This window comes from Sphaerodactylus townsendi, linkage group LG09 (assembly GCF_021028975.2).
Source record: "Sphaerodactylus townsendi isolate TG3544 linkage group LG09, MPM_Stown_v2.3, whole genome shotgun sequence".
NCBI lineage: Eukaryota > Metazoa > Chordata > Lepidosauria > Squamata > Sphaerodactylidae > Sphaerodactylus > Sphaerodactylus townsendi.
The window spans coordinates 2,731,369-2,747,402 of record NC_059433.1 but is presented as its reverse complement, the minus strand read 5'-3'; positions in this window follow the sequence as shown (position 1 = coordinate 2,747,402).

Below are 16,034 nucleotides of genomic sequence, written 5' to 3'. Positions count from 1 at the left end.
CTAGGTGGGATGCAAGGGAAGAGAGGGAGGGAGAGGAAAGGGATGGAGGGGGAGGCATGCAAGGGAAGAGAAGTGAGAGAGGGGAGACAGTGAGGGGTGGCATGCAAGGGAGGGGAGGGAGGGGGCCCAGCATCTTGATATGACCCACCCACCCTAGCGGAGGAAAAGGGAAGGGAAGGAGGGGGAGGGGGAGGGGTGGCATGCAAGAGATGGGAGGGAGGGGCCAGGTACCCTAGATTCCCTGAATACTGCGGTTACAGTTAAGAAAACCAGGCACGCATTACTCAGGAGTAAGCTTGGTACAGCAACCGTGACATACTTTGAATGGCTGCATTGTGCCCCTCAGAGGGTTTCCTCAGAAGCAACACCCATTGCCACCAACCAAACTTACTCCCAGGTAAAGGATCATGACCAGCCAGCCTAGATGTGTGGGAGGGGTGCCTTTCCATTCCCCCCCCCAAGGAATGCGGGTACACACATCACTGACATCACACAGTATCAGGCTGCGTGTTTACATGAGCACGTACTGCTGGCCTCTGCAATTGATTCGCTGCTACTGTTCCTTTCCCATTTCACCACAATAAGCCACAGCAACGCGTGGCCGGGCCACGCTAGTAGCTATTTAATTCCCTTATCTCTCTTCTGGAGTTTGAGAACAATCCAGAACAATTGTAAGGAATTCCATAGAAGCAGAAATAAAAGGCTTTTTGGGTGTAAAAGACCGTTTATTCAGACATCCTAGAAAGCTCACGTACACGCAGTGGCAGGAATAAGATCTCCCGCCAGAAGTTATTGTGGCTATAACTCTGTCCATCCCATCCCTCCTCGATTCCCATGGGAACGGAGGCCCCATCTCCTCGCAGAGATAAGGTCTCCGGGCCGGAGAAGCTGGCCCATCACGCCTGGCTGGAATGTAGTCAAGGCTGCCAGGCGGCTGGACCTGCCTATCAACACCATTAACCTTTACACTCTGCCTCCTTTAAAAAAAAGACCTCCCCCCCAGGTTTGTGCGGAGTTACGTGGAAAGCAGAAATGAGGGCGGGGCGCTAATAATATTTTCGAATAAAACCCATTGATTATACCCAGAGGAATACCCCACCCAAGAGACTAAATATTGTGTTGCTATGCATTAAAGCTTATCCAGGATGGCGCCAATTTCAGAATGCTTTGTGGCCATCAATAATAGTCGGTGGGGGTCTCTCCGCTGGTCGTGCTGCATCGAAACGGAGCCTCCTTTGAGTAAACTGGAAATGGAAGACAGATGGATATTACTAAGAGAGTTAGTAAATCCAATCGGCAGTGACATCATTAATCACTTTAATAATCTTTGGTAAAAGGTCCCACGAATCTTTTGCCTAGTTTTGAAAAATTTATGCACGCCCTCTGAGATTTTTGGTAGACAACACACCCAGGCTTCAACACCAGAGGGAAACTGAAGGGTGCTTATCCTTTGCAGCTTTTGGGAGTCTTTAGTTTGTTGTAAGGCAGTCTGGACATTTTCCACCCTCGGCCAGAGATGAAATCCACTGCTGAAACTCCGGGATCTAATGCTTCCGCGAGGTAGTTAGCGCAACGGGCGAAAAGGGAGCACCGGACAATAAATTTCAAGGGGGTCTTTTGTACTGCTATGAACCGCATTATTATAGGCGATTCTGCAAACGAATTAGCTCGACCAATTGTCTTGGGTGGTAATTGGTGTAACAACGTAAATACTGCTCTAGGGTTCTGTTCGTTCTCTGACTCACCGCCACTTTGAACGCGGTAGGCTGCAATCACCGGGCGGCCCCTAACAACCCTAGAAAAGCTTTCCGGAAATTTCAAATGAATTGGGGGGTCATGGTCGGAGACCACCTTAACAGGGCGGAGTGTAGACGGGTAAACATGCTGGGATGAACAGACGCTAATTTAGGAGCGGAGGGATGTAGCACATGGGATGAAATGCTTTGTTTAGAAAGAAGTCCACCACCACCCACAAGACCGTATTCCCATGACTTTCTGTCAAATTTGTAATAAAATCCATGGAGACGACTTCCCAGGGGAGTACACCGGAGAGGTTTCACCAGACCATGGGTTTTTCCTGGAACGTTCTTGGCTGCCGTAACAAATGGAGCAACCTTTAATATACGTCTTAATGTTCCCATGATCAAGCCACCAGAACTGACGGGCGGCCAAATGCAGAGCTCTAGAAAGCCAAAATGTCCAGCCGAAGCGGGTATCATGATATGGCCTCGAACCTGCTTTACTGAGGGGGGGGAGGCACGTACTAACAATCCCCCCGGGCCAAACGCCATTCTCCAAACGCGAATTGAGTTACCTTCCTCACCGAGGTCACAAGAGCCCCGCCCCTCGAAGTTCCCCGTAGGGAAAGGAGAGACCAGGCTGGAATGGGCGGAGAAGGAGGAGTGGATGTCTGAGATCGGGTGACAGCCAGCCCCAGCCGAGTGGGGAGAGAATGCGCGCCGGAATGTCCCGTGAAGGCAGCTCCACCCTCCTCGGTAGGCTTAGACATCAGCCAGTTTATTGGTTTTTCCGGGAAAAAATGGACCGTGAAAGAGAACGAAAGAAATCACCCAACGGGTTGCTTCTCATGGACATCTTGAGGTGAGAGGGCGTACAAGTTCTTGTGATCCACCAAACTTGAAAGGGGTGTTTAGCCCCTCCAGCCAGTGGCCAAGTGAGATTGCTACTTGATGGCCGCAGTCTCTTTATCCCCATTATCCAGTTGGAGTTCAGCAATCGGAGAATTTCTTTGATAAATAAGCAATTAATGGAACCAGTCATCATCTTTATTTCTGCAACATGTCTCTAAGCGCTTTGTCCGAGGCATCCACGCATCCACAAACGGGAGATCTGGGTCAGTGCTTCAGGATAGGTTCGTAGTAAAAGCAGATTTGGGTAAAGTTGAAAGGCTGGTCTGACATTCTTCAGACCAGGAAAGGGGCCCCGGCTTGGCAGTCAGTGGATCTTTAAATTTTAGTGCGCGTAAGAGGTCTGTGGGAGGGAGAGCTGTTCAGCGGGAATTGGGGTATAAAGTCACGATAGAAAGAAGCAACCCTAGAAAAGATTGAGTTCTTCGGCTGGTAGTAGGCCATTGAGGACTGCATCAATCTTAGCAGGATCCATTTTAGGCCCTCGGCTTAGATCCGTAGCCCAAATAGTCAATTAGAGGTTTGGCAGGAAACAGCATTTGAAAGTTTGGCAAAGAGGGAGTTGTTGAGCAAACGCTTTAATACTTCCCCGAACCAATGCTTCATGCTCCTCCATGGTTTGTGAATAAAATTAAAACGTCATCTAAGTACACCCACTACTCCCTTTGTACAATAAATCATGGAGAACTTCTGCTGATAAGGGCCATAAAGTCTGGGGCCCCACTTAACCCGAATGGCATTATTAAGTATTCAAACTGTCCAAACTTTGTGTTAAATGCAGTCAAGTGTTCATAGCCTTCAGCAATTTGACTCTGTAGTAAGCTTCTCTCTGTCCAACTTCTTAGTGTAAAGATGCGCCCCGCCCAACGCGCCTAAAAGATCCTTGATTAATGCAGCGGCATTTATTGGACAGGGAGACTGCATTAAGTCCTCGGTAACCGTGCAGAGTCAGAAGACCCATCTTTCTTTACAAACAATACAGGAGCAGCATGTGTGTCGAAGTTCACGTATGCAGAACCCGAAATGAAGTTCTTGTCTAAGAAGGCAACGTTCCTTCTCCTCATTGGGACTCATGTAGATTCTACCTTAGGCAGTTGCTCTGGCTGTAATAATAATGATTTTGCAGTCGGTGTCTCTATGGGTGGCAACTGATCGCATTCTTTGCTCCTGAAACACTCTGGCTAAATCTTGGTGTCGGTGGAATGCCGTAACCGGAGCAATTAGAGCCGCAGCACGCTGATGAAGCCAGGGGTGTGTGTCAGGAGAAGCCGAAGTTGTCCCCCCCAATTCATGTGTTCACCGCAGGGGAGGGTCAGTGAATTCTAAGATCCTTTCTTTCCAAAATGAATTTTGGTTCATGCAACAATAACCATGGTATGCCCAGAACTATGGAGGTTTAGCCACTGGCCAGAATAAAACTAATTTTCTCCCAATGGTCGGCGCAGCAGAGGAGAACCGCTGGGCGCTTTTGAATCCGGGCCGGTCCTTCATTCTCGAGGACTGCCATCCATTTGGGTGAATGGTATGGCTTAGCCAGGGGACTTGGTCTAGACCTAGCTCCTCCCGCCAATTGGGGGGTCGATTAAGCAATGGGAGCAGCCAGAATCCAAGGGCTGAGGCTGGTAATAATGAAAAGTATGCTTTAGCGGGCTGGCCAGAAACGCTTGGATTGTGTCGAGCGCCGCTCACTCACCGCTGCTCTGAGTCGCAACCCATGTCCATGGGGCTGAAGAAAGGCAAACAGCCGTTTCCTGGTCGCCTTTGATAACTGCCTTAGACGAGCCTGTTGGGGCGTCTGGATTGGCGGTGGCTTGGCAGATGGGTGCCAGCGCCGGAGCGTTGGCTTCTGCTGGCAGTTGGCGCAGATGACCTGGTCCTCCTCCAGTAAAGACACAATCCCAGTCGGGCGACGGCCGGAGGTGGTCTCGGTAGGGCTGGGCTGGCTTGGTGGCTCCAGGGTGGGTTTTGGCTGCATGCTCGCTGAAAGCCGCATCTAAACGAGACTACCTGGGATCCCACCGATCCACCAGCCAGCGGGGATCCGAATTAAAACACCGCTTCACGCAGCTTCTGTCAGTCAACAGCATCCGAGAAGTATTCACATTTCACGCGCCAGGCCACTCAGGAGGGAGTCGGCGTCGCCGCATCTAAATTCACGGGCAAATTCCTGCAAACGCATGCTGCCTGCTGAATAGATTTGATGGTGCTGGATAGCTTCATTTTCAGCACCCGGATCTTGAAGCGCAGCCCTTAAGGCTTGGAGGAACGCTGGGCAATCGTGCTTGTATCTTCATCTTGCAGGTTCGTAAGAGTCACAAACCAGTTTGGCCAGCGCCCCATCCAGACCGAGCCGATGTCCCATTTTCAAGGCCAGAACGTATAACCGCCATGAACTCCATGTGGGCATCGAGTTGCAAGATGAAGTAGGAAGTTTGGAAGCCGGGTCCCATCGAAACGGCAGGTATTGGAGGTCTGTAATATCCCTCCACGCTCCTTTGGCGCACTGCAGAGGGCGGCGGCGCAGGTTGCGAGGTGGGCAGCGTTACGCAGGGGGGGCCGGAATCGTGGAGGTGGAGGTACCAACGCCGGTATCAGCTGGCGCTCTGGTGGAGCCGGGTCCGGAAGGTGGTAGACCCAGCAGCGCCGCTTCCTCTGGCCAAAGGCTGCACCCGCGACAGCTGACCCAACTTCTGGTTGTCCTGTTCTGCTTCTTCAGTTCCCCTCCAAGGCAGCCAGCTCTCTCTCCTTTGGCGGCAGTCAACAACGCGCCCCAGCGCATGCAGCTGCTTTCCTCGCTCCAATTTAGCCAGTTCTCGCCTCGCTGAACAGCTGCAGTAAGTTCACTTTGCGGCGCAAGGCCTGAACGCTTTCACGCTGCTGACGCTGTAAGTCCAGTTTGAGTGGTCCAGGACTTATCATGGACGATAGATCATGATATTAAAGCCGCAGCGCATCTGGCACGGTCCAATTCGAAAGTTGACCCCTTTGGCGCTTCGTTGTTCCCGCCCTTTGCAGGTTTTCACGCTTCTTGTTGCAGCTGTTCTCGCCTCTCTCCCATAGCTACGCTCACGGGCCCATGCTTCTGGGCACTGAAGTCGGCCCACTTCCTCATCCCAGCTCTCTTCGATGGGAGAGGAAGGATCCGCTGGGAGTGCAGGCTTTCTCCGACTCCTCTTCATCTGGAACGCAGGACGCCGTGCTCCACCGGTGGCTCCATCGGGCATTCCAGGTGTAGCCGCTGGTCCGGGATCTGGGGTCCGGGATCGAAGACGGCACGGATACCCTCCCAACTTCTGGTATAGTCCCAGTTTCACCGTGGTCTCGACGGGCCCCAGTGCTAAGGCCACGGTGGGATCTTTTGGGAGCATCGACCAAATACGAAGTCCAGGAATCAAGCTCAATGGACTCCTGTAAGTGCCGCATTAGCAGGTCAGGCCCACTTCCTCCGTGACAGGTTGCATCTGAGGTTTGTAATCCATACGAAAACGGTAGATACCATCCACATGCCATCCATAGACAGCCCCCCAAACGACTCTAAGGGAGTCCGCGTTTTCTCACCTCGCTCCAACGGAGTAAGGGAAGACTCATGCTGATAATGGTGATCGGAAATACTACGGTGACCCGCTTCTCCGGCCGGTTCCTCTAAATCCAGAAGGGAGAGCTCGGAGCCCTCTTTTTAAATACCAACCTTCCACAGGAATATCTAACCTTCCATGCCGACACCAGAGGTCCACTGTACTAGGAAGATAGATGAACGATAGATTCCTGCCACAATGTAAGGAATTACAGAAGCAGAAATAAAAGGCTCTTTTGGGTGTAAAGACCGCTTATTCAGACATCCTAGAAAGCTCATCGCATAACGCAGGGCAGGAATAAGATCTCCGCCAGAAGCACAGGCTATAACTCTTTGCATCCCATCCCCCCTCCCGGATTCCCATGGGAACGGAGGTCTCATCTCCCTCGCAGAGATAAGGTCTCCGCCAGAGAAGCTGGCCCATCGCCCGGGCTGTGGAATGTAGTCAAGGCCAGGCGGCTGACCCGCTCATCAACACCATTGAATCCTTTACAACAATAGATTTAAAATGGGTCCATTGAAAAGTGAAAGAGTTAATTATTTCAATAATCAGAATTTTGGTAGCCTCCTGCTGTGATTAGATTTTAAAATAAGCAAAAATCACATTGGCTAATTACTTCTTTAATTATTTAAATCTCCTATGTTCATAGAAAGTATTTTGCTAAGCAGGTATTGTGGTCTAATAAATTGAATTTGTCATTTTTTAAAAATCCTGTGAGAAAAATTTGGCTGATGTCAATTTAATTATTTTAATACAATTTGATGTTTATAGTACAGGTGTAGAGTTAGATAGGGGTGTACCTGAAGTAATTCTTAATTTTCACCTGTAAGATGTCTAATTAACCCCTTGTTGGTGCTACTGTGACACCTATTTAAACAGTGTTTCCTGGGCAGTGACTCCAGTTTCAGATCACTGATTTCAGCAGGTTCTGGCTGGAATAGCTCTATGTAGGTTCTTACTGCAAGTCTCTTTCAGGTGCAACTTTAAAATGCTGAAAAGTTAACACCTTCTCTTATGTCAGCATTAACAGTGTCATTCTAAGCAGAGTTTCCCTGTTCTAAGACCATTAAAATACTGTCAGCATCAGCAGTGAAGTTGCACAAGAGTCTTTTGCAGATGTCCAAAGTAAAATTTGGGTGATCGTTCAATGGCGGATGTTGATAGTCTGCTATGGCTGAATAGACTTCTCTTTGTTCAGGTATTTGAACAGGGTCTCTGTCAGCTAGTTTATAAACTCTTAGGCCTTGCCTTGTTTGGGGAGCAGTTGCAGATTCCCCTCCTCACATTAAGAACAAAGTATCTTTTTAAAGCAAAAGCTTCTAAAGGATAGAAGGAAAATCTCACCCGTCGTCAGTTTTGCAGGCTCCTCTCTGTTGAAGGAATGCACAAATATTAGGGAAAGTTTCACAGCTATTGACAAATATCCACAAGGAATAAAAAGATGCTGTTGTTGGGCTGAGTTTAGGGGGCGGGGCGGGGCGGGGCGGGGCGGGGGGGCGGGGGTTTGTGTCTCAATTAAATCATTGTTCCTATCTCCAAAAACAGGGAAATGAGTTTAATGAATATTCATCGCTTCTTCAAAAGCTGGCAGAGGAAGGGGCAGCCAAGGGACGGGTGTCTTAGGATTTCTTCTCTTGTAAACCTCTTTCCTGTCTCAACCCTTGAATTCCGTGGCAGTAGCCAAAGAATCATGGTAAGCAGTGAGCGATGTGGGGGAAGTGTGTTTGTGTTCATGTGTGCTGTTTCCTGTCTGGATAAGTACCCTTGATGCTCCACTATACTTTTCTGTAGGACAGAAAAAATCTCCATGTGATGGCCAAATTTCCTTTTACATCCCATTTTATAGACGAAATAATTGCGCTCCTCAAGGGCGTCAGGCCAGTGCTTGACACCAGAGCTGCCCCACAAAATGCCATCCCACAGTTCATTCTTTCTCTTTTCTCACTACCATCTACTCATAAGCTTGCCATCCCAAGCAGAGCTCCGTCCTCTAAATCCATTGCAGGAAATGGGGTGTGACCCTGGTTGGAATTGCACTGTAATGTGTAACATAACATAGCCTGATTTTGAAGATAAGAGTATGAAGAGCTTTGTTACACTAGCTTAACAGTTAAAATGTTTTAAAATGGCGGTGGGGAATAACTCAGCTTGGCAGCGAGAGGTAGACTAGCGGAGGGATCTTTAGAACAACTATACCAGAAAATGGCTTGAAACGTTCTACAGAGAATGCCAGAAGACCAAAATGTATTAAAATATTTTATAGGTTTTTGGTAAGAACATTCATCCAGTGAGATTTGGAAAAGCTTACACACAGTTGTTAAGAGATATAAGCAGGGAGGAAAAATTGGTTTGGATGAAAGATTAGGAGGGGAGCAGCGGGGACTTATACGTTACCTTGGTTCAGATGAGAGAGCGAGCACCAGCTTAGAACTTGGGGTGCACTGTGCTTTTATACCCTATAGCATAGTCTGGGGTGGGAGCAAGGAGCTCTCTTCCTGGAGTTCTTGGGTTTCCATTGTAACCCTGGCCTTCATCCCCTGCCATATGAAATATTGGATTTTCATATTACTCCTTGCACTGTGTGCTACAAAATGCCAATTTCTACATTTGTATGTGTAGGTAGCAGATTGTCCATCTAAAAACAGGCCAAAGGCAAAAGGTCTGTTTGCAAAACTAAATCAATGCATGAGTTACTCCAGGCAATAGAATCTGGAAGCCTCATTGACCATGGGCATATCTTGATTACCACACCCCGCTAAGCAGTTGTGATACAATGGATTCCAGAGAATTCCCTGGTACTAGACATTATATCTGATGTGCTTTTGAGAAACCATTTCCTCAAACAATTGCTCCTTTCCTGCATTTCTTCTACCTCTAGATACGATCTCCCTAACCATCAATCCCTTCCAGATCCAATCAAAGTCTCAGCCAAATTGAATACCTGAGCAGGAACTCTAAGGATAAAGCCTTTCAGAGCTTCCAATGTAATCACAGAACAATTGGTTCTGCTGTCTTGGCATTTAGAAGACAATAGATGAGCCAATTATTAGCTCAGCCCAGCAAATCCCAGCATGGAAACCCAGAAAATCCAGGAATAGAAACTTACTTTAAAATACAGGAATAGAAACTTACTAGCTCCCGCCCCAAACTGCTTACAGAGGTATAAAAATACAGTGCACCCCAAGTTCCACGTTCTTAATGCTGCTGAGGCTGGCTCTTTACTCTAGCGCTAGCGAGCTTGCTGGTCTGCTCCAGCTTCTTATTAGAAGTTGGTTCTTAATGCTGCCTCATGTTCTCAATGCTGGCTCTCAATGCTGGCTCAAGCCCTCCAAGCTGGCTTCAGCTGCTGCTGGCTCCAGCTGCTGCTGCCCCGCACTCTCCATGCTGCCATAGGAATCGCTGCCTTCTTCCAGACTTCTTCAGCTGAATTTAGGTAACGTATAAGTCCACTGCTCCCCCTCCTACTCTATCATCCAAACCTATCCTTTTCCTCCCTGCTTATATCACTTAGGAACTATGTGTATGCTTCTCCATGTCTTACTGTGTGATTGTTTGCAACCAAAATTTATATAAAAATACTAGCGGGGCCCAGCCACCCGTTGCTGTGGCTTATTGTGGTGCAATGGGAAAGGAACAGTAGCAGCGAATCAATTGCAGAGGCCAGCAGTACGTGCTCATGCGATGTCATTGATGTGTGTGCCCGCATTCCTTGGGGGGGGGATGGAAAGGCACCCCTCCCACACATCTAGGCTGGCTGGTCATGATCCTTTACCTGGGAGTAAGTTTGGTAAGTGGCAATGGGTGTTGCTTCTGAGGAAACTCCTCTGAGGGGGCGCTGATGCAGCCATTCAAAGTATGTCACAGTTGCTGTACCAAGCTTACTCCTGAGTAATGCGTGCCTGGTTTTCTTAACTGTAACCGCAGTATTCAGGGAATCTAGGGTACCTGGCCCCTCCCCCCTGTCCCTTGCATGTCGCCCCTCACTCTCTTCCCTCCTTCACTTCTCTTCCTTTGCATGCCACCCCTCCCCCTCCTTCCCTTCCCTTTTCCTCCGCTAGGGTGGGTGGGTTATATCAAGATGCTGGGCCCCCTGCCTCCCCTCCCTTGCATGCCACCCCTCACTATCTCCCCTCTCTCATTTTTCTTCCCTTGCATGCCACCCCTCACTCTCTCCCCTCTCTCATTTCTCTTCCCTTCCATGCCTCCCCCTCCGTCCCTCTCCCTCCCTTCCCTCTCCCTCGTGTGTGTGTGTGTGTGTGTATGTGTTTCACTTCCACTCGAGTTACTGCCTATGTACTGTTTTCACTGCTCATATCTGGCCGTCTGAGTGAACATTCTAAGCAGCACGAACATTCTAAGGGTGACAGTTACACACAGGCAGCTGCATGTCCTTCATCAGGGAGCGCCAGGATAAAGGCATTTTACCTGGGCCAGGTGTGAAATGTCAGGTATGTCAACATCTAAAAACACTCTCACCTGGCTGACTATAGTGGCTGGGAATTTTCAGAGGAATTGGCCCAGCAGTTACTGAGGTATACTGTCATCAACAAAAACACTGTTAGCTTTTTATATATAGAGATTTAAACTGCAATTTAGTCTTTTGTGAATTCTCTGTGGATACGTTTCAAGCCGCTTCTGGTATAGTTGTCTAAAAAGATCCCTTCCCAGCCTACCTGTTGCATTGCCAAGCCGAGCAATTCCCCATTGCTATATAAAAATAAGTTTGTATACTGAAGCTGGGTAACACCATGCAGGGATCGCTGGGTTGAGCTAATTAGCATCTTACCTATTGATTTCTAAATGTCAGGACAGTAGAACCAATTGTCTTGTGATTAAATCAGGGGTAGCCTCAATGGCTTGGGCAGAATTTCTTTTTAAGAGTCTCTGTCCAAGTATGTCATGTAGATTTGGCTGAGGTTTGAGTTGATCAGGGAAGGAGTAATTGTAAAGGAGTTGGTTGCTAAAAGCAGTGAGATGCAATCCTTATGGCAGGGAGTTTCCTAGATCCTTTGTATTGTAGCAACCTTGGCAGGGTGTGGTATTCAAACATATGTCCATGAGGCTTCCAGTCTCTGCTGACTGGATTAACCCTTTCAGTGATTTAATTTTGCTGACAGGCCTTTTTGTATGCTTGATCTGTTTCTGATTTGGACACTCTGCTACACACATGGCTGCTGACATTTGCCAGTATATATTACATGAACAAGAAAAATCACATTAAATCCATTATTTAATAAAGTGGGGTAAAAAGGGTAGGGCAACAGCTTTCAGAGTCAGATGGTCTGACCTTTTAACAATCCTATTTTCTGCCAATAGCAACCAGTTACCATGGAAGGCCTGTAGAAGGTTCAGAGGTCAAGGTTCTCCTGCCCTATAATTGGATTATAAAATTACACTGTCTCCAAATATGGAGGTCCCATGTAGCCCTTCTGGATAACAGCCACAGATGGCTCTGTCCTCCCTGAATTTGTTGCCACCTTTTTGAAATCTTGTAGGGAACATGGGTTAAATGTAGAATTTGCTGTCTCATTTTTCCAGAGCTGTACCAAAATACAGAGAAGGGTGAATTAATATCCGATAGATGACAGTCACTCTGAAAACTGGTCAGCAAAGTTTGATGTTTATTAAAGGGCCAGTAGCATGCTTGTCATTAGGAGGCAGAGCTGTGTTGGGTTTGTTTTTGGGGAAGAATGTATTCATGTCTGTCCCTGGGTTTTGAACACACTGAATCCATGAAACTGCCAACTAGTGAGTCAGACCTGGGCCTCTGTTGTCTGCAGAGGCATATCTAGGGAAAATGTAGCCTGGGGCAAAATCTGAGTTTTCTGCCCCATCCCATTTGGCGGCCACCCGCCCTCACCACAACCAAATAATGAGGTAAAGGCCCCCACTTCAATTTTCTCCTGGGTTCAAAACTGGCCCATGAGCTGATATTCAGGGATTGTGGAGATCTGTGTTAAAATTGCTGCTCAACTTTGAACACAGTAGGTGGCCTTGGGAATGCCCAGTTTCAACCTCAGTTACCTCATCTTAAAAATGGATATAGTCAGTGGTGGGATTCAGCTGGTTCACACCACTTCGGCAGAACTGGTTGTTAAAATGGTGCTTATAAACAATAAATTATTTGAATCCCACCACCGGAACTGGTTGTTAAATTATTTGAATCCCACCACTGGGTATAATTTGGGTGCATAGCAGAATCCTGCAGGAAGATGGAACAAACCCAGAGCATAGTGCTGGGGACAAAATTTATCTTTCTGGGAATATCAGTTCTCATTTAACCCCAACCCCCCCCCCCCCCTACAATTTATATCCCTTTCAGATGGGGAAAGAAATTAATGTCTTCCTGGTTGTGGTGGGTTTTCCAGGCTGTGTGGCCGTGGTCTGGTGGATTTTGTTCCTAATGTTTTGCCTACATCTGTGGCTGGCATTTTCAGAGGTGTGTCACAGAGGGAAGTCTGTTACACACTGTGTCCAGAGAGAAGGGAATAGTTAGTTGGGTATATATTGTCCATGTCCCAGGGTGGAGAATCAATCAGTAAGTGTTTGGGTGGAACTTGCTACGCAAAGATGAGGTTGATAGTATTGTATTGTGGGTGTGGTTTATCACTCCAGGGAGTGATTCACATTTTCATGCCCTGCAGCAGCAGCAGTATTGGTGAATGCAAATCCTGTGCTTGGGTGGAGTCCATTGTTCATGAACTTAGCATGTCCTTGGGGTTTGCTTTTGGTGTTTTTCAGTACTGGTAGCCAAGCTTTGTTAATTCTCAGAGTCTCTTCTTTCCTGTTGAAGTTGTCTTGGTGTTTGTGAATTTCAATGGCCTCCTGGCCTCCCTGTGCAGTCTGACATAGTAATCTTCTGAATTGTCCAGAATTTCAGTGTTTTCAAATAAAATGTTATGTCTAGTTTTGTTTAGGACATGTTCTGCAACTGCAGATTTTTCAGGATGGTTAAGCTGACAGTGTCTTTCGTGCTCCTGCAGCTGTGGAAAAATCTACATAGGAACCACAAAACGCAGCATTCAGAGTCATATTAAGGAGCACGAAAGAGGTATGTCTTCCATTGTTTCGCATACCTTACTTTCAAACACATTTTTCAATCATAGCAGTCCTCAACCATTTCAAAGTTTTTCTACCACAGGTTTACTAGCATATAGTGAGTTTAGTGGTGGTGATATGGGAAAGTATCTTACACACAGCTGGAATGTAAGCACCTGCAAACTAAAATTCCAAGTTAAATCTTAAATTAATGGGTAGATTTTAGCATAGTGTATATTGGGAAACAAGTTCCAATGAAAATAAGTGGTATTTGCAGCTTTGACAATATTTCTGCCCTTATCCATCCAACATTTCCAAGAGATATAGCTTAAAACTTTGGAGGGGACCCAGATATGTGTTTCTGAATGGATTCCAGGCAAATGGCCTAGGAGCATGATTTCTCATGAAAAGCCACCCCTGATTACTATTGCTGAGGAAGATAGGATTTGGGGAAGGCATTTCAAGCTGTCATGTAAGGGGGAGGCTAGAAAGTTACATTCCCCAGAAATAATCCCTGTGCCCATGGAAACGTTACCTGAGCCATTGAATTCTCTTCCAGATGTGAGATGGAGGTAGATATACTAAGGGATTTTTTGGGTTGTTTCCCAATATTACTCCTAACCTTACAGAAGTAAGCTAAACTACAGAAGTAACCTTACAAAAGTAAGCTTATTTAGCTTACTAGTAACTTTACTAAAGTGTATTGAAATAGGTTTTCTTTGAACCCTTTGTCTTGCTTTGTCTACTAACTGAATCAAACTATTTTGAAAATTACCTCCAAAAAAATTAAAGAAAATTATTTTACAAACAAGTAATTTAGGCGGAAAGGGTGCTCAGCCATCTTCTTTTCATCATGAAAGCCGTCTGAAGCACAGACAATATAACTGAGCTTGTGTAGTTACAGTGTCAGATCCAGGCAAATTTCAGCTAATGGGAAATGGGGCAGTTTGGGAAGATTGTCCCCAACTTCTGGGAGATCCTTATGGAATGCAGTGAAGAAGGGGAGACCAGTGGGGGCAGTGGGGGCTTCTTGCATGTTCTAAGCTGCAGAATGAAGTCTCAGCTCCCTTCTTAGGACTTACATGGACAGTTGACTTTTTTCCAGCTATCCATCAGTGCTGAGACTTCAGATTAAAAATAATTTTAATTCTTAAATTGTTCTGAAATTTCATATTAGCTTATGGCAATGCATACCTCAAAAGCTATATTTGGAACTTAAACACATTACCACACTGTACCAGGGACAATATCGCTCCTTCTATGGTGCATAAAAGAAAGAGATGACATTTATTTCAAGAGTGTCCTTATCTGTGAGCCACATTTGATTCTAAGGCCTAATTCTCCATAAATCTATACCTGGACATCAGATTCTGTCTTGCAAAACCTTTCACACACATATCAGACTCAGTACTATGAAGAAGGGTTCTGGGCTGGCCTTCTTCCTGACCTTTTGTTTTTTGTATGCAGATAAACTCTTAGTAGGGAGATGCACTCTGTCAGGTGAACCCCATCTGAACGCTGAAGTGATACGACTAATTTTGCTGTCTTGCTCTCCCAAGAGTTTGCTGCATTTTATATCCAGCATTAGGTGTATGCTTAAAAATGTGATGGGCAAGGTGACCTTGTGGTCTTATTTCTCCATTATTTTGTTTGCAGCCTAAATATTAGTCATTTGAGAACAAAGTGACCACTTGATGGCAGCAAAATGTAGCAATAGAAGTGCTGGATTGTTGTTTGAGCAAAGTCACTTCTTTTGAGAGAGGCGGCCAACATCTTCCAGCACTTTATCACTGTTTAACCTGGGGAAAAACAGGCACTGTTAACGGGCCTGGCTGACTAGCAACTGTCTTCAGTTCCGAGCTCAGATCCATTCATACCATAACTCTGGAAGAAAAAACTTCACACTCAGGCACATTTTCCAGGAATACAATTTTTTCCAGGCATGTCAGTTCCCCATTGTAAGATGGCAATAAGAAAATCATGCTCTTCAATAAGAGTTGTGTTTTGTCCTTTTCATCTCCTTCGGAATGTATCCAATATTTAACGCGTCATGATTGGTTTACAAGAGCCAGTGTGGTGTAGTAGTTGGCAGCAGGTGGACCGGATTTGAATCCGCACTCCTCTATATGAGTGGTGGAGTCTCATCTGGTGAACCAGATTTACTTTTGCACTCTTACATTCCAGCTGGGTGACCTTGGGCTAATCACAGTTCTTTGGAACTCTCTCAGCCTCATCTGGTCTCTGCTGTGGGGAGAGGAAGGAAGAGGAGTTGGAGTAAGCCTCTTTGTCTCCTTACCGAAGAGAAATGGGGGGTATAAGTCTCCTCCTCCTCCTGGTTTCTTAATTATGATAGATTTGCTAAAATGTTTCTTGGTTCCGTGTTGTCTATATTTGCTTACCAACCTTATATGTTTGGTAGGAATACAAACCAGAACCTTTTCAACTATGACTTAATTCTATGAAAATGTCCTGGCAGCTTCTTCCTTAAAAGATATTAAACAAATGTTTTAAATATTTTTAAATGTTGGACTTTTTATTAACTGTAGTACTAACAGTTTTCCTTGCCTGATCTCTTCATATCTCGAAGCTATGCAGGATCTGGCCTGGTTAGTATTTGGATTGGGAATACAAAGAGGTAGGCAACAGCAAACCTCTGAACATTTCTTGCCCTGTGGGGTTGCCATAAGTTGGCTGTGACTTAACAATAAAACAAAAGCCAAACAGGTTTATTTGGGTCTGGTTGACTGGAAGCTTTTCTTCCTGTCTGACTACA